The sequence below is a fragment of the Schistocerca gregaria genome, chromosome 3, assembly GCF_023897955.1.
Source record: "Schistocerca gregaria isolate iqSchGreg1 chromosome 3, iqSchGreg1.2, whole genome shotgun sequence".
In the NCBI taxonomy this organism is placed as follows: Eukaryota; Metazoa; Arthropoda; class Insecta; order Orthoptera; family Acrididae; genus Schistocerca; species Schistocerca gregaria.
Genome location: NC_064922.1, coordinates 679,771,465 through 679,791,669, shown reverse-complemented (window position 1 = coordinate 679,791,669; position 20,205 = coordinate 679,771,465). Strand labels below are relative to the sequence as shown.

Here is a 20,205-nt window from a genome sequence, read left to right as displayed (position 1 = left end):
TAACTGTGTTCTCTGGTGGAACATGATGAGAACATTGTGTGAAGTGCATAGAAGTAGCTATTTGAGTATGTATGAAAATGTCAGGCAACCACTGTTACTCCTAAATTTCTGTGGAATTAAGTTTTCTGTGTGTGTTTGAAAATCCCAGAGGTTCAAGTTGGCTGTTTATATGTTGCAAGCGAAAAAGTTTTTGAGTAAACTGGGGCACTAGCATTAGTTCCCTGTTCACTGTGACAAGGAAGCTAGTATAAAAAGTAGTTTTGTGGTTTTGTTTGCAAAGAAGTGCTCATGGGATGAAAGCACTGCTTGCGATTATTCTGAGATTGATGGCGGGATTGCTAAACATCTAGAGTTTTAGTAAGGGGCTAGTCGGAGTAGTTATATAGTTGTAAAATTATTTGATATTTGATGAGAAATTTCTTTATTCATAGCACATGGGCCATCATAGTTGAAGCATAAAGATGGGCATGGTATGCGTATAATGTCCTGACAGTGATGTTCATAGAGACTTGTTGTATACTTTGATTCTTCATCTGTTTAACAGTAACATTAAGAAATGTATTAGTGGAGCAAGTAGCTGTGAAATTACTGGTGTATGACTGATAGTATGGACGTGATGCTGAATGGAAGTGTTTGTTTAGCTGTGGGTGTTTTCATAATTGCCATGTGAGGAAAAGCAATACTCGTGGTAGGCGAAAAGAGATACAGAGAGAAACACATTAATTGCGTGTAGCGTGTATCAGCAGCTGTTGGGCGGGGTATCAAGTAAGACGCAAGGTGAAACGAAAGAGGAAGTGGCCAAATATCGACAAGAGTTGGCACTGTTAGGGCGAGGTGAATACGCTATTGCGGTGCGAAAATTTTCGAAGAGAGAGGCGGTTTTAAAGAAAGCACAAGTGTCCTATGACTGCCCTCTTGTGTGTTTCTCTTTCAGTGACTATTTGGCATGTCTGCTTGCGCCATAGAATGCTACTGTATGTGCCCCAGGCCCCCATCTAGCGGCCGGAGCTGCAAGCGGTGTTTACATACAGTCTCGCCTGAGGCAATGGTCTCTGATTTCGGATGCAAAAAGCACTGGTAGCGCACAGAATAGTTGAGTGAGGAAAGGTTAGATCATGGCGGCCAAATAGGAGTAGAACTAGGTTCTTTGCAGAATGTCCGAGCTTAAGTAATTCTTCGATAAGTAAATCGCGAATGTGAAGAGTGTGTCGTATTCTCGTAGGGCGTGTTGACGGTCTCGTGGCATAAGTAGCGAGCGGTGATAGCTTGCAAGCAAGATCATACTTCACAGGATCATTTCTGTAGTATGTCTTCAACTCTCTCTCGTTCAAAGCTGGAGTAGACGCAACCACGATGATGAGTGGTAGCACTGTCCCTGAGCGTGAGGCATGCGACCGAGATTCATTGCATCTTGGTTGTAATCGATGATCGTTCACCACATTCTGAGGGATGTGGGAAGGGAGTAGCGCTTTCCGAGTGGTGGTTTTATTATAGATCAGAAGCATAAGTCATACTTTCGGTATCGTGACCCGCCGCGTTGCAGAAATGTTGTGGAAGGACTTTGATTGCGACATGTCATGAAAGCCTTGCGGAAGTTTCCCGAGTGGCACGGTGACGAGCCAGTTGATTTGTCCTGCTGCAAGTGCTAGGATTGGATGACAACGACGTACTTTGAGTTACAAGAATGAGTGAGCAGCACAAGCAGAGTGCAATTGATGACCATAAAAAGCTGACACACAACACAGTCTTGATAATGACCACTAATGCATGATGTACGAAACAATCAGGAGCAGCACGTTTGGCTAGAAAACATGAATTGAGTGATTTGCAAGGCACTGTTACCAGCAAGAAGGAATGCATGAAATTCGCAAATGAATAAGACTGGTTCAAATACTATCGACAGAAATTTTGTTTCTGTTGTCAGCTAGTATTAGTTGTGTGGGAGCAGGGGATATTTCCCTTGCACTACACATCTACATACACGTTGCGTCTGATGTGGCCTAGTTTCGCGTACAAAGAACTATCTAGTTGTCAGTTTTTTCAGTGAACGAGTGTGGTGGGGAGGAGAGAGATTAGTGTTAGATGCAGAGCACTGCGGGCAGTTGTGTGCCGAACGTTGTATGTCAAACGGTGGGTCGCCGACAGGAATTAGGCGTGCTGCCATCTGGCGGCAGGTGAGGTAATGAAGCAGCTTGGATGGTGACAGAAATGATGAAAATAGTTATGTAAAGAGTAATAGCGACCTCATTTGGCAGACACGTATTTCAGCGTTGGCAGTTAGTTTTGCGGTTTGTGCTTGCATAACACTGGAAGTCTGTTGACGGTAGAGAAGTGGACAAGAGGGAAAGAATTTTCCGCGTTCTCGCGCAGAAGTACTAGAGAAGCAGCCATAAGTATGGAAGTGAGTGCGTTGATCGGCACTCTGGTTTCCCTTCAAATCGAATAAATCTTTCGCCTTTTACTAAAGATTTCCGTGGAGGGGAACATTAAATGAGTCTGTAATGTATTTTTCGTAGTGCTCGGCTATTGCTGAGCCACAATCACAAGTAAAACGTAATGTAAGCAATAATGTGCGTAAATAGGAAGAGGTAGATTGTGTTGTGTGGAGTAGCGGAGCACGTTGGATCAGGTAGATGTTTTTGCTTGATTTGAAATTGTAACAGGCCATGTCGCAGTATAATGAAACAAGTACATTTGCCCTGAAATGGCGTGCAGTGTGTTAGACGATAGTGTAAAGAGAAAGAGAGCTATTTAATGTCTGAGTTGTATAAATGGCAGGAGACTAATCTGGAAATAGCATAAAGGAATTGTAATGTGAGTGGTGCTTGCGATAATGTATGGCAGGCAATATTGTGCAGAGGTGAAGGTGAATGCTTTGTATTGTGAAGAGTTGTTACATTTGTGTGTGTGTGAGGCACAAGAGGCATAATTGTGGAAACTCTTGGTGAACGCTTTCTATACCTCAGTGCTATATGGTTTAGTGTTTATTTGCACTTTAATTGCACAACAGCATATAAGCTGATATTTGGAAGTGAATGATGAATGATAGGCGTTGTAAGTAATACTGGTATGTGATTAGTAGATTGAGTTTTGAAACCCAAAATTATTTTTACTGCACAAGTTTGTGATTTGTGGGTATGGTGTGAGTGAGATTTGGGTTGAAGATGGTGGATAGTTGGTCAGGATGAGTATTTCAATTGTTTTCAAGAGAGTGGATAATAGTGGCACTGGATTGTTGCCATAATATGGCATTGGTTGTTTGTTCATAACAATGTACTCAGTTTTGTAGAAGATGTAGGTGGGAGGGAGACATTTGTTGAATATGACATAGATAGCTGGAAATGAATAGAGTAGCAATTTCCTGCTAGGTGTAGTTTGGGTATGATGTGATGTGCCTCAGTGAGATGTAAATCTTGAAATTGAAGGGTTGTTCCTAGGTACAGTCTTGGAAACTATGTATCTGCTGTTGACTCCAATGTTTTCAAGATTACTGGTGTACAAAATTGGCCAGACTTTGCAGTTTCTTCTTCAGTAAATCAGTGGAAGGTGGTGCAGATAATGGTAAAAATGTTCATAGTGTCCTGTGAGTTGTTGATGCTGCTTGTCTTTTTTGATTGACCCAGCCATACACAGAGGTGGTGCATACTTGGCTTGAGAAGAGTTAATGATGAAATACCAGGACAGTGCTCACAACGAAGCTCCTTCCCCTGCATTGTAGTTTCCCTCCTCAGGTATAGAGTGACATGATATTGGCAGAGGATGTGGAGATAATCACTTTGATCAGGCTGTTTGTGGTTTGAAGGCTCTTTTACCAGAATCCATTCATAGTGATAACTGTGTTCTCTGGTGGAACATGATGAGAACATTGTGTGAAGTGCATAGAAGTAGCTATTTGAGTATGTATGAAAATGTCAGGCAACCACTGTTACTCCTAAATTTCTGTGGAATTAAGTTTTCTGTGTGTGTTTGAAAATCCCAGAGGTTCAAGTTGGCTGTTTATATGTTGCAAGCGAAAAAGTTTTTGAGTAAACTGGGGCACTAGCATTAGTTCCCTGTTCACTGTGACAAGGAAGCTAGTATAAAAAGTAGTTTTGTGGTTTTGTTTGCAAAGAAGTGCTCATGGGATGAAAGCACTGCTTGCGATTATTCTGAGATTGATGGCGGGATTGCTAAACATCTAGAGTTTTAGTAAGGGGCTAGTCGGAGTAGTTATATAGTTGTAAAATTATTTGATATTTGATGAGAAATTTCTTTATTCATAGCACATGGGCCATCATAGTTGAAGCATAAAGATGGGCATGGTATGCGTATAATGTCCTGACAGTGATGTTCATAGAGACTTGTTGTATACTTTGATTCTTCATCTGTTTAACAGTAACATTAAGAAATGTATTAGTGGAGCAAGTAGCTGTGAAATTACTGGTGTATGACTGATAGTATGGACGTGATGCTGAATGGAAGTGTTTGTTTAGCTGTGGGTGTTTTCATAATTGCCATGTGAGGAAAAGCAATACTCGTGGTAGGCGAAAAGAGATACAGAGAGAAACACATTAATTGCGTGTAGCGTGTATCAGCAGCTGTTGGGCGGGGTATCAAGTAAGACGCAAGGTGAAACGAAAGAGGAAGTGGCCAAATATCGACAAGAGTTGGCACTGTTAGGGCGAGGTGAATACGCTATTGCGGTGCGAAAATTTTCGAAGAGAGAGGCGGTTTTAAAGAAAGCACAAGTGTCCTATGACTGCCCTCTTGTGTGTTTCTCTTTCAGTGACTATTTGGCATGTCTGCTTGCGCCATAGAATGCTACTGTATGTGCCCCAGGCCCCCATCTAGCGGCCGGAGCTGCAAGCGGTGTTTACATACAGTCTCGCCTGAGGCAATGGTCTCTGATTTCGGATGCAAAAAGCACTGGTAGCGCACAGAATAGTTGAGTGAGGAAAGGTTAGATCATGGCGGCCAAATAGGAGTAGAACTAGGTTCTTTGCAGAATGTCCGAGCTTAAGTAATTCTTCGATAAGTAAATCGCGAATGTGAAGAGTGTGTCGTATTCTCGTAGGGCGTGTTGACGGTCTCGTGGCATAAGTAGCGAGCGGTGATAGCTTGCAAGCAAGATCATACTTCACAGGATCATTTCTGTAGTATGTCTTCAACTCTCTCTAGTTCAAAGCTGGAGTAGACGCAACCACGATGATGAGTGGTAGCACTGTCCCTGAGCGTGAGGCATGCGACCGAGATTCATTGCATCTTGGTTGTAATCGATGATCGTTCACCACATTCTGAGGGATGTGGGAAGGGAGTAGCGCTTTCCGAGTGGTGGTTTTATTATAGATCAGAAGCATAAGTCATACTTTCGGTATCGTGACCCGCCGCGTTGCAGAAATGTTGTGGAAGGACTTTGATTGCGACATGTCATGAAAGCCTTGCGGAAGTTTCCCGAGTGGCACGGTGACGAGCCAGTTGATTTGTCCTGCTGCAAGTGCTAGGATTGGATGACAACGACGTACTTTGAGTTACAAGAATGAGTGAGCAGCACAAGCAGAGTGCAATTGATGACCATAAAAAGCTGACACACAACACAGTCTTGATAATGACCACTAATGCATGATGTACGAAACAATCAGGAGCAGCACGTTTGGCTAGAAAACATGAATTGAGTGATTTGCAAGGCACTGTTACCAGCAAGAAGGAATGCATGAATTTCGCAAATGAATAAGACTGGTTCAAATACTATCGACAGAAATTTTGTTTCTGTTGTCAGCTAGTATTAGTTGTGTGGGAGCAGGGGATATTTCCCTTGCACTACACATCTACATACACGTTGCGTCTGATGTGGCCTAGTTTCGCGTACAAAGAACTATCTAGTTGTCAGTTTTTTCAGTGAACGAGTGTGGTGGGGAGGAGAGAGATTAGTGTTAGATGCAGAGCACTGCGGGCAGTTGTGTGCCGAACGTTGTATGTCAAACGGTGGGTCGCCGACAGGAATTAGGCGTGCTGCCATCTGGCGGCAGGTGAGGTAATGAAGCAGCTTGGATGGTGACAGAAATGATGAAAATAGTTATGTAAAGAGTAATAGCGACCTCATTTGGCAGACACGTATTTCAGCGTTGGCAGTTAGTTTTGCGGTTTGTGCTTGCATAACACTGGAAGTCTGTTGACGGTAGAGAAGTGGACAAGAGGGAAAGAATTTTCCGCGTTCTCGCGCAGAAGTACTAGAGAAGCAGCCATAAGTATGGAAGTGAGTGCGTTGATCGGCACTCTGGTTTCCCTTCAAATCGAATAAATCTTTCGCCTTTTACTAAAGATTTCCGTGGAGGGGAACATTAAATGAGTCTGTAATGTATTTTTCGTAGTGCTCGGCTATTGCTGAGCCACAATCACAAGTAAAACGTAATGTAAGCAATAATGTGCGTAAATAGGAAGAGGTAGATTGTGTTGTGTGGAGTAGCGGAGCACGTTGGATCAGGTAGATGTTTTTGCTTGATTTGAAATTGTAACAGGCCATGTCGCAGTATAATGAAACAAGTACATTTGCCCTGAAATGGCGTGCAGTGTGTTAGACGATAGTGTAAAGAGAAAGAGAGCTATTTAATGTCTGAGTTGTATAAATGGCAGGAGACTAATCTGGAAATAGCATAAAGGAATTGTAATGTGAGTGGTGCTTGCGATAATGTATGGCAGGCAATATTGTGCAGAGGTGAAGGTGAATGCTTTGTATTGTGAAGAGTTGTTACATTTGTGTGTGTGTGTGAGGCACAAGAGGCATAATTGTGGAAACTCTTGGTGAACGCTTTCTATACCTCAGTGCTATATGGTTTAGTGTTTATTTGCACTTTAATTGCACAACAGCATATAAGCTGATATTTGGAAGTGAATGATGAATGATAGGCGTTGTAAGTAATACTGGTATGTGATTAGTAGATTGAGTTTTGAAACCCAAAATTATTTTTACTGCACAAGTTTGTGATTTGTGGGTATGGTGTGAGTGAGATTTGGGTTGAAGATGGTGGATAGTTGGTCAGGATGAGTATTTCAATTGTTTTCAAGAGAGTGGATAATAGTGGCACTGGATTGTTGCCATAATATGGCATTGGTTGTTTGTTCATAACAATGTACTCAGTTTTGTAGAAGATGTAGGTGGGAGGGAGACATTTGTTGAATATGACATAGATAGCTGGAAATGAATAGAGTAGCAATTTCCTGCTAGGTGTAGTTTGGGTATGATGTGATGTGCCTCAGTGAGATGTAAATCTTGAAATTGAAGGGTTGTTCCTAGGTACAGTCTTGGAAACTATGTATCTGCTGTTGACTCCAATGTTTTCAAGATTACTGGTGTACAAAATTGGCCAGACTTTGCAGTTTCTTCTTCAGTAAATCAGTGGAAGGTGGTGCAGATAATGGTAAAAATGTTCATAGTGTCCTGTGAGTTGTTGATGCTGCTTGTCTTTTTTGATTGACCCAGCCATACACAGAGGTGGTGCATACTTGGCTTGAGAAGAGTTAATGATGAAATACCAGGACAGTGCTCACAACGAAGCTCCTTCCCCTGCATTGTAGTTTCCCTCCTCAGGTATAGAGTGACATGATATTGGCAGAGGATGTGGAGATAATCACTTTGATCAGGCTGTTTGTGGTTTGAAGGCTCTTTTACCAGAATCCATTCATAGTGATAACTGTGTTCTCTGGTGGAACATGATGAGAACATTGTGTGAAGTGCATAGAAGTAGCTATTTGAGTATGTATGAAAATGTCAGGCAACCACTGTTACTCCTAAATTTCTGTGGAATTAAGTTTTCTGTGTGTGTTTGAAAATCCCAGAGGTTCAAGTTGGCTGTTTATATGTTGCAAGCGAAAAAGTTTTTGAGTAAACTGGGGCACTAGCATTAGTTCCCTGTTCACTGTGACAAGGAAGCTAGTATAAAAAGTAGTTTTGTGGTTTTGTTTGCAAAGAAGTGCTCATGGGATGAAAGCACTGCTTGCGATTATTCTGAGATTGATGGCGGGATTGCTAAACATCTAGAGTTTTAGTAAGGGGCTAGTCGGAGTAGTTATATAGTTGTAAAATTATTTGATATTTGATGAGAAATTTCTTTATTCATAGCACATGGGCCATCATAGTTGAAGCATAAAGATGGGCATGGTATGCGTATAATGTCCTGACAGTGATGTTCATAGAGACTTGTTGTATACTTTGATTCTTCATCTGTTTAACAGTAACATTAAGAAATGTATTAGTGGAGCAAGTAGCTGTGAAATTACTGGTGTATGACTGATAGTATGGACGTGATGCTGAATGGAAGTGTTTGTTTAGCTGTGGGGGTTTTCATAATTGCCATGTGAGGAAAAGCAATACTCGTGGTAGGCGAAAAGAGATACAGAGAGAAACACATTAATTGCGTGTAGCGTGTATCAGCAGCTGTTGGGCGGGGTATCAAGTAAGACGCAAGGTGAAACGAAAGAGGAAGTGGCCAAATATCGACAAGAGTTGGCACTGTTAGGGCGAGGTGAATACGCTATTGCGGTGCGAAAATTTTCGAAGAGAGAGGCGGTTTTAAAGAAAGCACAAGTGTCCTATGACTGCCCTCTTGTGTGTTTCTCTTTCAGTGACTATTTGGCATGTCTGCTTGCGCCATAGAATGCTACTGTATGTGCCCCAGGCCCCCATCTAGCGGCCGGAGCTGCAAGCGGTGTTTACATACAGTCTCGCCTGAGGCAATGGTCTCTGATTTCGGATGCAAAAAGCACTGGTAGCGCACAGAATAGTTGAGTGAGGAAAGGTTAGATCATGGCGGCCAAATAGGAGTAGAACTAGGTTCTTTGCAGAATGTCCGAGCTTAAGTAATTCTTCGATAAGTAAATCGCGAATGTGAAGAGTGTGTCGTATTCTCGTAGGGCGTGTTGACGGTCTCGTGGCATAAGTAGCGAGCGGTGATAGCTTGCAAGCAAGATCATACTTCACAGGATCATTTCTGTAGTATGTCTTCAACTCTCTCTAGTTCAAAGCTGGAGTAGACGCAACCACGATGATGAGTGGTAGCACTGTCCCTGAGCGTGAGGCATGCGACCGAGATTCATTGCATCTTGGTTGTAATCGATGATCGTTCACCACATTCTGAGGGATGTGGGAAGGGAGTAGCGCTTTCCGAGTGGTGGTTTTATTATAGATCAGAAGCATAAGTCATACTTTCGGTATCGTGACCCGCCGCGTTGCAGAAATGTTGTGGAAGGACTTTGATTGCGACATGTCATGAAAGCCTTGCGGAAGTTTCCCGAGTGGCACGGTGACGAGCCAGTTGATTTGTCCTGCTGCAAGTGCTAGGATTGGATGACAACGACGTACTTTGAGTTACAAGAATGAGTGAGCAGCACAAGCAGAGTGCAATTGATGACCATAAAAAGCTGACACACAACACAGTCTTGATAATGACCACTAATGCATGATGTACGAAACAATCAGGAGCAGCACGTTTGGCTAGAAAACATGAATTGAGTGATTTGCAAGGCACTGTTACCAGCAAGAAGGAATGCATGAATTTCGCAAATGAATAAGACTGGTTCAAATACTATCGACAGAAATTTTGTTTCTGTTGTCAGCTAGTATTAGTTGTGTGGGAGCAGGGGATATTTCCCTTGCACTACACATCTACATACACGTTGCGTCTGATGTGGCCTAGTTTCGCGTACAAAGAACTATCTAGTTGTCAGTTTTTTCAGTGAACGAGTGTGGTGGGGAGGAGAGAGATTAGTGTTAGATGCAGAGCACTGCGGGCAGTTGTGTGCCGAACGTTGTATGTCAAACGGTGGGTCGCCGACAGGAATTAGGCGTGCTGCCATCTGGCGGCAGGTGAGGTAATGAAGCAGCTTGGATGGTGACAGAAATGATGAAAATAGTTATGTAAAGAGTAATAGCGACCTCATTTGGCAGACACGTATTTCAGCGTTGGCAGTTAGTTTTGCGGTTTGTGCTTGCATAACACTGGAAGTCTGTTGACGGTAGAGAAGTGGACAAGAGGGAAAGAATTTTCCGCGTTCTCGCGCAGAAGTACTAGAGAAGCAGCCATAAGTATGGAAGTGAGTGCGTTGATCGGCACTCTGGTTTCCCTTCAAATCGAATAAATCTTTCGCCTTTTACTAAAGATTTCCGTGGAGGGGAACATTAAATGAGTCTGTAATGTATTTTTCGTAGTGCTCGGCTATTGCTGAGCCACAATCACAAGTAAAACGTAATGTAAGCAATAATGTGCGTAAATAGGAAGAGGTAGATTGTGTTGTGTGGAGTAGCGGAGCACGTTGGATCAGGTAGATGTTTTTGCTTGATTTGAAATTGTAACAGGCCATGTCGCAGTATAATGAAACAAGTACATTTGCCCTGAAATGGCGTGCAGTGTGTTAGACGATAGTGTAAAGAGAAAGAGAGCTATTTAATGTCTGAGTTGTATAAATGGCAGGAGACTAATCTGGAAATAGCATAAAGGAATTGTAATGTGAGTGGTGCTTGCGATAATGTATGGCAGGCAATATTGTGCAGAGGTGAAGGTGAATGCTTTGTATTGTGAAGAGTTGTTACATTTGTGTGTGTGTGTGAGGCACAAGAGGCATAATTGTGGAAACTCTTGGTGAACGCTTTCTATACCTCAGTGCTATATGGTTTAGTGTTTATTTGCACTTTAATTGCACAACAGCATATAAGCTGATATTTGGAAGTGAATGATGAATGATAGGCGTTGTAAGTAATACTGGTATGTGATTAGTAGATTGAGTTTTGAAACCCAAAATTATTTTTACTGCACAAGTTTGTGATTTGTGGGTATGGTGTGAGTGAGATTTGGGTTGAAGATGGTGGATAGTTGGTCAGGATGAGTATTTCAATTGTTTTCAAGAGAGTGGATAATAGTGGCACTGGATTGTTGCCATAATATGGCATTGGTTGTTTGTTCATAACAATGTACTCAGTTTTGTAGAAGATGTAGGTGGGAGGGAGACATTTGTTGAATATGACATAGATAGCTGGAAATGAATAGAGTAGCAATTTCCTGCTAGGTGTAGTTTGGGTATGATGTGATGTGCCTCAGTGAGATGTAAATCTTGAAATTGAAGGGTTGTTCCTAGGTACAGTCTTGGAAACTATGTATCTGCTGTTGACTCCAATGTTTTCAAGATTACTGGTGTACAAAATTGGCCAGACTTTGCAGTTTCTTCTTCAGTAAATCAGTGGAAGGTGGTGCAGATAATGGTAAAAATGTTCATAGTGTCCTGTGAGTTGTTGATGCTGCTTGTCTTTTTTGATTGACCCAGCCATACACAGAGGTGGTGCATACTTGGCTTGAGAAGAGTTAATGATGAAATACCAGGACAGTGCTCACAACGAAGCTCCTTCCCCTGCATTGTAGTTTCCCTCCTCAGGTATAGAGTGACATGATATTGGCAGAGGATGTGGAGATAATCACTTTGATCAGGCTGTTTGTGGTTTGAAGGCTCTTTTACCAGAATCCATTCATAGTGATAACTGTGTTCTCTGGTGGAACATGATGAGAACATTGTGTGAAGTGCATAGAAGTAGCTATTTGAGTATGTATGAAAATGTCAGGCAACCACTGTTACTCCTAAATTTCTGTGGAATTAAGTTTTCTGTGTGTGTTTGAAAATCCCAGAGGTTCAAGTTGGCTGTTTATATGTTGCAAGCGAAAAAGTTTTTGAGTAAACTGGGGCACTAGCATTAGTTCCCTGTTCACTGTGACAAGGAAGCTAGTATAAAAAGTAGTTTTGTGGTTTTGTTTGCAAAGAAGTGCTCATGGGATGAAAGCACTGCTTGCGATTATTCTGAGATTGATGGTGGGATTGCTAAACATCTAGAGTTTTAGTAAGGGGCTAGTCGGAGTAGTTATATAGTTGTAAAATTATTTGATATTTGATGAGAAATTTCTTTATTCATAGCACATGGGCCATCATAGTTGAAGCATAAAGATGGGCATGGTATGCGTATAATGTCCTGACAGTGATGTTCATAGAGACTTGTTGTATACTTTGATTCTTCATCTGTTTAACAGTAACATTAAGAAATGTATTAGTGGAGCAAGTAGCTGTGAAATTACTGGTGTATGACTGATAGTATGGACGTGATGCTGAATGGAAGTGTTTGTTTAGCTGTGGGGGTTTTCATAATTGCCATGTGAGGAAAAGCAATACTCGTGGTAGGCGAAAAGAGATACAGAGAGAAACACATTAATTGCGTGTAGCGTGTATCAGCAGCTGTTGGGCGGGGTATCAAGTAAGACGCAAGGTGAAACGAAAGAGGAAGTGGCCAAATATCGACAAGAGTTGGCACTGTTAGGGCGAGGTGAATACGCTATTGCGGTGCGAAAATTTTCGAAGAGAGAGGCGGTTTTAAAGAAAGCACAAGTGTCCTATGACTGCCCTCTTGTGTGTTTCTCTTTCAGTGACTATTTGGCATGTCTGCTTGCGCCATAGAATGCTACTGTATGTGCCCCAGGCCCCCATCTAGCGGCCGGAGCTGCAAGCGGTGTTTACATACAGTCTCGCCTGAGGCAATGGTCTCTGATTTCGGATGCAAAAAGCACTGGTAGCGCACAGAATAGTTGAGTGAGGAAAGGTTAGATCATGGCGGCCAAATAGGAGTAGAACTAGGTTCTTTGCAGAATGTCCGAGCTTAAGTAATTCTTCGATAAGTAAATCGCGAATGTGAAGAGTGTGTCGTATTCTCGTAGGGCGTGTTGACGGTCTCGTGGCATAAGTAGCGAGCGGTGATAGCTTGCAAGCAAGATCATACTTCACAGGATCATTTCTGTAGTATGTCTTCAACTCTCTCTAGTTCAAAGCTGGAGTAGACGCAACCACGATGATGAGTGGTAGCACTGTCCCTGAGCGTGAGGCATGCGACCGAGATTCATTGCATCTTGGTTGTAATCGATGATCGTTCACCACATTCTGAGGGATGTGGGAAGGGAGTAGCGCTTTCCGAGTGGTGGTTTTATTATAGATCAGAAGCATAAGTCATACTTTCGGTATCGTGACCCGCCGCGTTGCAGAAATGTTGTGGAAGGACTTTGATTGCGACATGTCATGAAAGCCTTGCGGAAGTTTCCCGAGTGGCACGGTGACGAGCCAGTTGATTTGTCCTGCTGCAAGTGCTAGGATTGGATGACAACGACGTACTTTGAGTTACAAGAATGAGTGAGCAGCACAAGCAGAGTGCAATTGATGACCATAAAAAGCTGACACACAACACAGTCTTGATAATGACCACTAATGCATGATGTACGAAACAATCAGGAGCAGCACGTTTGGCTAGAAAACATGAATTGAGTGATTTGCAAGGCACTGTTACCAGCAAGAAGGAATGCATGAAATTCACAAATGAATAAGACTGGTTCAAATACTATCGACAGAAATTTTGTTTCTGTTGTCAGCTAGTATTAGTTGTGTGGGAGCAGGGGATATTTCCCTTGCACTACACATCTACATACACGTTGCGTCTGATGTGGCCTAGTTTCGCGTACAAAGAACTATCTAGTTGTCAGTCTTTTCAGTGAACGAGTGTGGTGGGGAGGAGAGAGATTAGTGTTAGATGCAGAGCACTGCGGGCAGTTGTGTGCCGAACGTTGTATGTCAAACGGTGGGTCGCCGACAGGAATTAGGCGTGCTGCCATCTGGCGGCAGGTGAGGTAATGAAGCAGCTTGGATGGTGACAGAAATGATGAAAATAGTTATGTAAAGAGTAATAGCGACCTCATTTGGCAGACACGTATTTCAGCGTTGGCAGTTAGTTTTGCGGTTTGTGCTTGCATAACACTGGAAGTCTGTTGACGGTAGAGAATTGGACAAGAGGGAAAGAATTTTCCGCGTTCTCGCGCAGAAGTACTAGAGAAGCAGCCATAAGTATGGAAGTGAGTGCGTTGATCGGCACTCTGGTTTCCCTTCAAATCGAATAAATCTTTCGCCTTTTACTAAAGATTTCCGTGGAGGGGAACATTAAATGAGTCTGTAATGTATTTTTCGTAGTGCTCGGCTATTGCTGAGCCACAATCACAAGTAAAACGTAATGTAAGCAATAATGTGCGTAAATAGGAAGAGGTAGATTGTGTTGTGTGGAGTAGCGGAGCACGTTGGATCAGGTAGATGTTTTTGCTTGATTTGAAATTGTAACAGGCCATGTCGCAGTATAATGAAACAAGTACATTTGCCCTGAAATGGCGTGCAGTGTGTTAGACGATAGTGTAAAGAGAAAGAGAGCTATTTAATGTCTGAGTTGTATAAATGGCAGGAGACTAATCTGGAAATAGCATAAAGGAATTGTAATGTGAGTGGTGCTTGCGATAATGTATGGCAGGCAATATTGTGCAGAGGTGAAGGTGAATGCTTTGTATTGTGAAGAGTTGTTACATTTGTGTGTGTGTGAGGCACAAGAGGCATAATTGTGGAAACTCTTGGTGAACGCTTTCTATACCTCAGTGCTATATGGTTTAGTGTTTATTTGCACTTTAATTGCACAACAGCATATAAGCTGATATTTGGAAGTGAATGATGAATGATAGGCGTTGTAAGTAATACTGGTATGTGATTAGTAGATTGAGTTTTGAAACCCAAAATTATTTTTACTGCACAAGTTTGTGATTTGTGGGTATGGTGTGAGTGAGATTTGGGTTGAAGATGGTGGATAGTTGGTCAGGATGAGTATTTCAATTGTTTTCAAGAGAGTGGATAATAGTGGCACTGGATTGTTGCCATAATATGGCATTGGTTGTTTGTTCATAACAATGTACTCAGTTTTGTAGAAGATGTAGGTGGGAGGGAGACATTTGTTGAATATGACATAGATAGCTGGAAATGAATAGAGTAGCAATTTCCTGCTAGGTGTAGTTTGGGTATGATGTGATGTGCCTCAGTGAGATGTAAATCTTGAAATTGAAGGGTTGTTCCTAGGTACAGTCTTGGAAACTATGTATCTGCTGTTGACTCCAATGTTTTCAAGATTACTGGTGTACAAAATTGGCCAGACTTTGCAGTTTCTTCTTCAGTAAATCAGTGGAAGGTGGTGCAGATAATGGTAAAAATGTTCATAGTGTCCTGTGAGTTGTTGATGCTGCTTGTCTTTTTTGATTGACCCAGCCATACACAGAGGTGGTGCATACTTGGCTTGAGAAGAGTTAATGATGAAATACCAGGACAGTGCTCACAACGAAGCTCCTTCCCCTGCATTGTAGTTTCCCTCCTCAGGTATAGAGTGACATGATATTGGCAGAGGATGTGGAGATAATCACTTTGATCAGGCTGTTTGTGGTTTGAAGGCTCTTTTACCAGAATCCATTCATAGTGATAACTGTGTTCTCTGGTGGAACATGATGAGAACATTGTGTGAAGTGCATAGAAGTAGCTATTTGAGTATGTATGAAAATGTCAGGCAACCACTGTTACTCCTAAATTTCTGTGGAATTAAGTTTTCTGTGTGTGTTTGAAAATCCCAGAGGTTCAAGTTGGCTGTTTATATGTTGCAAGCGAAAAAGTTTTTGAGTAAACTGGGGCACTAGCATTAGTTCCCTGTTCACTGTGACAAGGAAGCTAGTATAAAAAGTAGTTTTGTGGTTTTGTTTGCAAAGAAGTGCTCATGGGATGAAAGCACTGCTTGCGATTATTCTGAGATTGATGGCGGGATTGCTAAACATCTAGAGTTTTAGTAAGGGGCTAGTCGGAGTAGTTATATAGTTGTAAAATTATTTGATATTTGATGAGAAATTTCTTTATTCATAGCACATGGGCCATCATAGTTGAAGCATAAAGATGGGCATGGTATGCGTATAATGTCCTGACAGTGATGTTCATAGAGACTTGTTGTATACTTTGATTCTTCATCTGTTTAACAGTAACATTAAGAAATGTATTAGTGGAGCAAGTAGCTGTGAAATTACTGGTGTATGACTGATAGTATGGACGTGATGCTGAATGGAAGTGTTTGTTTAGCTGTGGGTGTTTTCATAATTGCCATGTGAGGAAAAGCAATACTCGTGGTAGGCGAAAAGAGATACAGAGAGAAACACATTAATTGCGTGTAGCGTGTATCAGCAGCTGTTGGGCGGGGTATCAAGTAAGACGCAAGGTGAAACGAAAGAGGAAGTGGCCAAATATCGACAAGAGTTGGCACTGTTAGGGCGAGGTGAATACGCTATTGCGGTGCGAAAATTTTCGAAGAGAGAGGCGGTTTTAAAGAAAGCACAAGTGTCCTATGACTGCCCTCTTGTGTGTTTCTCTTTCAGTGACTATTTGGCATGTCTGCTTGCGCCATAGAATGCTACTGTATGTGCCCCAGGCCCCCATCTAGCGGCCGGAGCTGCAAGCGGTGTTTACATACAGTCTCGCCTGAGGCAATGGTCTCTGATTTCGGATGCAAAAAGCACTGGTAGCGCACAGAATAGTTGAGTGAGGAAAGGTTAGATCATGGCGGCCAAATAGGAGTAGAACTAGGTTCTTTGCAGAATGTCCGAGCTTAAGTAATTCTTCGATAAGTAAATCGCGAATGTGAAGAGTGTGTCGTATTCTCGTAGGGCGTGTTGACGGTCTCGTGGCATAAGTAGCGAGCGGTGATAGCTTGCAAGCAAGATCATACTTCACAGGATCATTTCTGTAGTATGTCTTCAACTCTCTCTAGTTCAAAGCTGGAGTAGACGCAACCACGATGATGAGTGGTAGCACTGTCCCTGAGCGTGAGGCATGCGACCGAGATTCATTGCATCTTGGTTGTAATCGATGATCGTTCACCACATTCTGAGGGATGTGGGAAGGGAGTAGCGCTTTCCGAGTGGTGGTTTTATTATAGATCAGAAGCATAAGTCATACTTTCGGTATCGTGACCCGCCGCGTTGCAGAAATGTTGTGGAAGGACTTTGATTGCGACATGTCATGAAAGCCTTGCGGAAGTTTCCCGAGTGGCACGGTGACGAGCCAGTTGATTTGTCCTGCTGCAAGTGCTAGGATTGGATGACAACGACGTACTTTGAGTTACAAGAATGAGTGAGCAGCACAAGCAGAGTGCAATTGATGACCATAAAAAGCTGACACACAACACAGTCTTGATAATGACCACTAATGCATGATGTACGAAACAATCAGGAGCAGCACGTTTGGCTAGAAAACATGAATTGAGTGATTTGCAAGGCACTGTTACCAGCAAGAAGGAATGCATGAAATTCACAAATGAATAAGACTGGTTCAAATACTATCGACAGAAATTTTGTTTCTGTTGTCAGCTAGTATTAGTTGTGTGGGAGCAGGGGATATTTCCCTTGCACTACACATCTACATACACGTTGCGTCTGATGTGGCCTAGTTTCGCGTACAAAGAACTATCTAGTTGTCAGTCTTTTCAGTGAACGAGTGTGGTGGGGAGGAGAGAGATTAGTGTTAGATGCAGAGCACTGCGGGCAGTTGTGTGCCGAACGTTGTATGTCAAACGGTGGGTCGCCGACAGGAATTAGGCGTGCTGCCATCTGGCGGCAGGTGAGGTAATGAAGCAGCTTGGATGGTGACAGAAATGATGAAAATAGTTATGTAAAGAGTAATAGCGACCTCATTTGGCAGACACGTATTTCAGCGTTGGCAGTTAGTTTTGCGGTTTGTGCTTGCATAACACTGGAAGTCTGTTGACGGTAGAGAAGTGGACAAGAGGGAAAGAATTTTCCGCGTTCTCGCGCAGAAGTACTAGAGAAGCAGCCATAAGTATGGAAGTGAGTGCGTTGATCGGCACTCTGGTTTCCCTTCAAATCGAATAAATCTTTCGCCTTTTACTAAAGATTTCCGTGGAGGGGAACATTAAATGAGTCTGTAATGTATTTTTCGTGGTGCTCGGCTATTGCTGAGCCACAATCACAAGTAAAACGTAATGTAAGCAATAATGTGCGTAAATAGGAAGAGGTAGATTGTGTTGTGTGGAGTAGCGGAGCACGTTGGATCAGGTAGATGTTTTTGCTTGATTTGAAATTGTAACAGGCCATGTCGCAGTATAATGAAACAAGTACATTTGCCCTGAAATGGCGTGCAGTGTGTTAGACGATAGTGTAAAGAGAAAGAGAGCTATTTAATGTCTGAGTTGTATAAATGGCAGGAGACTAATCTGGAAATAGCATAAAGGAATTGTAATGTGAGTGGTGCTTGCGATAATGTATGGCAGGCAATATTGTGCAGAGGTGAAGGTGAATGCTTTGTATTGTGAAGAGTTGTTACATTTGTGTGTGTGTGAGGCACAAGAGGCATAATTGTGGAAACTCTTGGTGAACGCTTTCTATACCTCAGTGCTATATGGTTTAGTGTTTATTTGCACTTTAATTGCACAACAGCATATAAGCTGATATTTGGAAGTGAATGATGAATGATAGGCGTTGTAAGTAATACTGGTATGTGATTAGTAGATTGAGTTTTGAAACCCAAAATTATTTTTACTGCACAAGTTTGTGATTTGTGGGTATGGTGTGAGTGAGATTTGGGTTGAAGATGGTGGATAGTTGGTCAGGATGAGTATTTCAATTGTTTTCAAGAGAGTGGATAATAGTGGCACTGGATTGTTGCCATAATATGGCATTGGTTGTTTGTTCATAACAATGTACTCAGTTTTGTAGAAGATGTAGGTGGGAGGGAGACATTTGTTGAATATGACATAGATAGCTGGAAATGAATAGAGTAGCAATTTCCTGCTAGGTGTAGTTTGGGTATGATGTGATGTGCCTCAGTGAGATGTAAATCTTGAAATTGAAGGGTTGTTCCTAGGTACAGTCTTGGAAACTATGTATCTGCTGTTGACTCCAATGTTTTCAAGATTACTGGTGTACAAAATTGGCCAGACTTTGCAGTTTCTTCTTCAGTAAATCAGTGGAAGGTGGTGCAGATAATGGTAAAAATGTTCATAGTGTCCTGTGAGTTGTTGATGCTGCTTGTCTTTTTTGATTGACCCAGCCATACACAGAGGTGGTGCATACTTGGCTTGAGAAGAGTTAATGATGAAATACCAGGACAGTGCTCACAACGAAGCTCCTTCCCCTGCATTGTAGTTTCCCTCCTCAGGTATAGAGTGACATGATATTGGCAGAGGATGTGGAGATAATCACTTTGATCAGGCTGTTTGTGGTTTGAAGGCTCTTTTACCAGAATCCATTCATAGTGATAACTGTGTTCTCTGGTGGAACATGATGAGAACATTGTGTGAAGTGCATAGAAGTAGCTATTTGAGTATGTATGAAAATGTCAGGCAACCACTGTTACTCCTAAATTTCTGTGGAATTAAGTTTTCTGTGTGTGTTTGAAAATCCCAGAGGTTCAAGTTGGCTGTTTATATGTTGCAAGCGAAAAAGTTTTTGAGTAAACTGGGGCACTAGCATTAGTTCCCTGTTCACTGTGACAAGGAAGCTAGTATAAAAAGTAGTTTTGTGGTTTTGTTTGCAAAGAAGTGCTCATGGGATGAAAGCACTGCTTGCGATTATTCTGAGATTGATGGCGGGATTGCTAAACATCTAGAGTTTTAGTAAGGGGCTAGTCGGAGTAGTTATATAGTTGTAAAATTATTTGATATTTGATGAGAAATTTCTTTATTCATAGCACATGGGCCATCATAGTTGAAGCATAAAGATGGGCATGGTATGCGTATAATGTCCTGACAGTGATGTTCATAGAGACTTGTTGTATACTTTGATTCTTCATCTGTTTAACAGTAACATTAAGAAATGTATTAGTGGAGCAAGTAGCTGTGAAATTACTGGTGTATGACTGATAGTATGGACGTGATGCTGAATGGAAGTGTTTGTTTAGCTGTGGGTGTTTTCATAATTGCCATGTGAGGAAAAGCAATACTCGTGGTAGGCGAAAAGAGATACAGAGAGAAACACATTAATTGCGTGTAGCGTGTATCAGCAGCTGTTGGGCGGGGTATCAAGTAAGACGCAAGGTGAAACGAAAGAGGAAGTGGCCAAATATCGACAAGAGTTGGCACTGTTAGGGCGAGGTGAATACGCTATTGCGGTGCGAAAATTTTCGAAGAGAGAGGCGGTTTTAAAGAAAGCACAAGTGTCCTATGACTGCCCTCTTGTGTGTTTCTCTTTCAGTGACTATTTGGCATGTCTGCTTGCGCCATAGAATGCTACTGTATGTGCCCCAGGCCCCCATCTAGCGGCCGGAGCTGCAAGCGGTGTTTACATACAGTCTCGCCTGAGGCAA

General features: G+C 42.2%; 10 non-coding genes across 10 annotated transcripts; all 10 read left to right on the top strand.

The window, feature by feature from the left end:
* Window positions 1-1,274: 1,274 nt before the first annotated feature.
* LOC126356943 (small nucleolar RNA U3) lies at window positions 1,275-1,481 on the top strand. The gene has a single exon (XR_007565948.1). It is a non-coding gene; the product is annotated as a small nucleolar RNA U3 (small nucleolar RNA).
* Window positions 1,482-2,417: 936 nt separating this feature from the next.
* LOC126357096 (U5 spliceosomal RNA) lies at window positions 2,418-2,536 on the top strand. The gene has a single exon (XR_007566081.1). It is a non-coding gene; the product is annotated as a U5 spliceosomal RNA (small nuclear RNA).
* Window positions 2,537-5,105: 2,569 nt separating this feature from the next.
* On the top strand, window positions 5,106-5,312 carry LOC126356900 (small nucleolar RNA U3). The gene has a single exon (XR_007565909.1). It is a non-coding gene; the product is annotated as a small nucleolar RNA U3 (small nucleolar RNA).
* A 936-nt stretch (window positions 5,313-6,248) lies between these two features.
* Window positions 6,249-6,367, top strand: LOC126357095 (U5 spliceosomal RNA). The gene has a single exon (XR_007566080.1). It is a non-coding gene; the product is annotated as a U5 spliceosomal RNA (small nuclear RNA).
* Window positions 6,368-8,938: 2,571 nt separating this feature from the next.
* Window positions 8,939-9,145, top strand: LOC126356899 (small nucleolar RNA U3). Its single transcript, XR_007565908.1, has one exon. It is a non-coding gene; the product is annotated as a small nucleolar RNA U3 (small nucleolar RNA).
* Window positions 9,146-10,081: 936 nt separating this feature from the next.
* On the top strand, window positions 10,082-10,200 carry LOC126357093 (U5 spliceosomal RNA). The gene has a single exon (XR_007566079.1). It is a non-coding gene; the product is annotated as a U5 spliceosomal RNA (small nuclear RNA).
* Window positions 10,201-12,771: 2,571 nt separating this feature from the next.
* Window positions 12,772-12,978, top strand: LOC126356898 (small nucleolar RNA U3). Its single transcript, XR_007565907.1, has one exon. It is a non-coding gene; the product is annotated as a small nucleolar RNA U3 (small nucleolar RNA).
* A 936-nt stretch (window positions 12,979-13,914) lies between these two features.
* Window positions 13,915-14,033, top strand: LOC126357091 (U5 spliceosomal RNA). Its single transcript, XR_007566078.1, has one exon. It is a non-coding gene; the product is annotated as a U5 spliceosomal RNA (small nuclear RNA).
* A 2,569-nt stretch (window positions 14,034-16,602) lies between these two features.
* On the top strand, window positions 16,603-16,809 carry LOC126356896 (small nucleolar RNA U3). The gene has a single exon (XR_007565906.1). It is a non-coding gene; the product is annotated as a small nucleolar RNA U3 (small nucleolar RNA).
* A 936-nt stretch (window positions 16,810-17,745) lies between these two features.
* Window positions 17,746-17,864, top strand: LOC126357013 (U5 spliceosomal RNA). Its single transcript, XR_007566009.1, has one exon. It is a non-coding gene; the product is annotated as a U5 spliceosomal RNA (small nuclear RNA).
* Window positions 17,865-20,205: the final 2,341 nt, after the last annotated feature.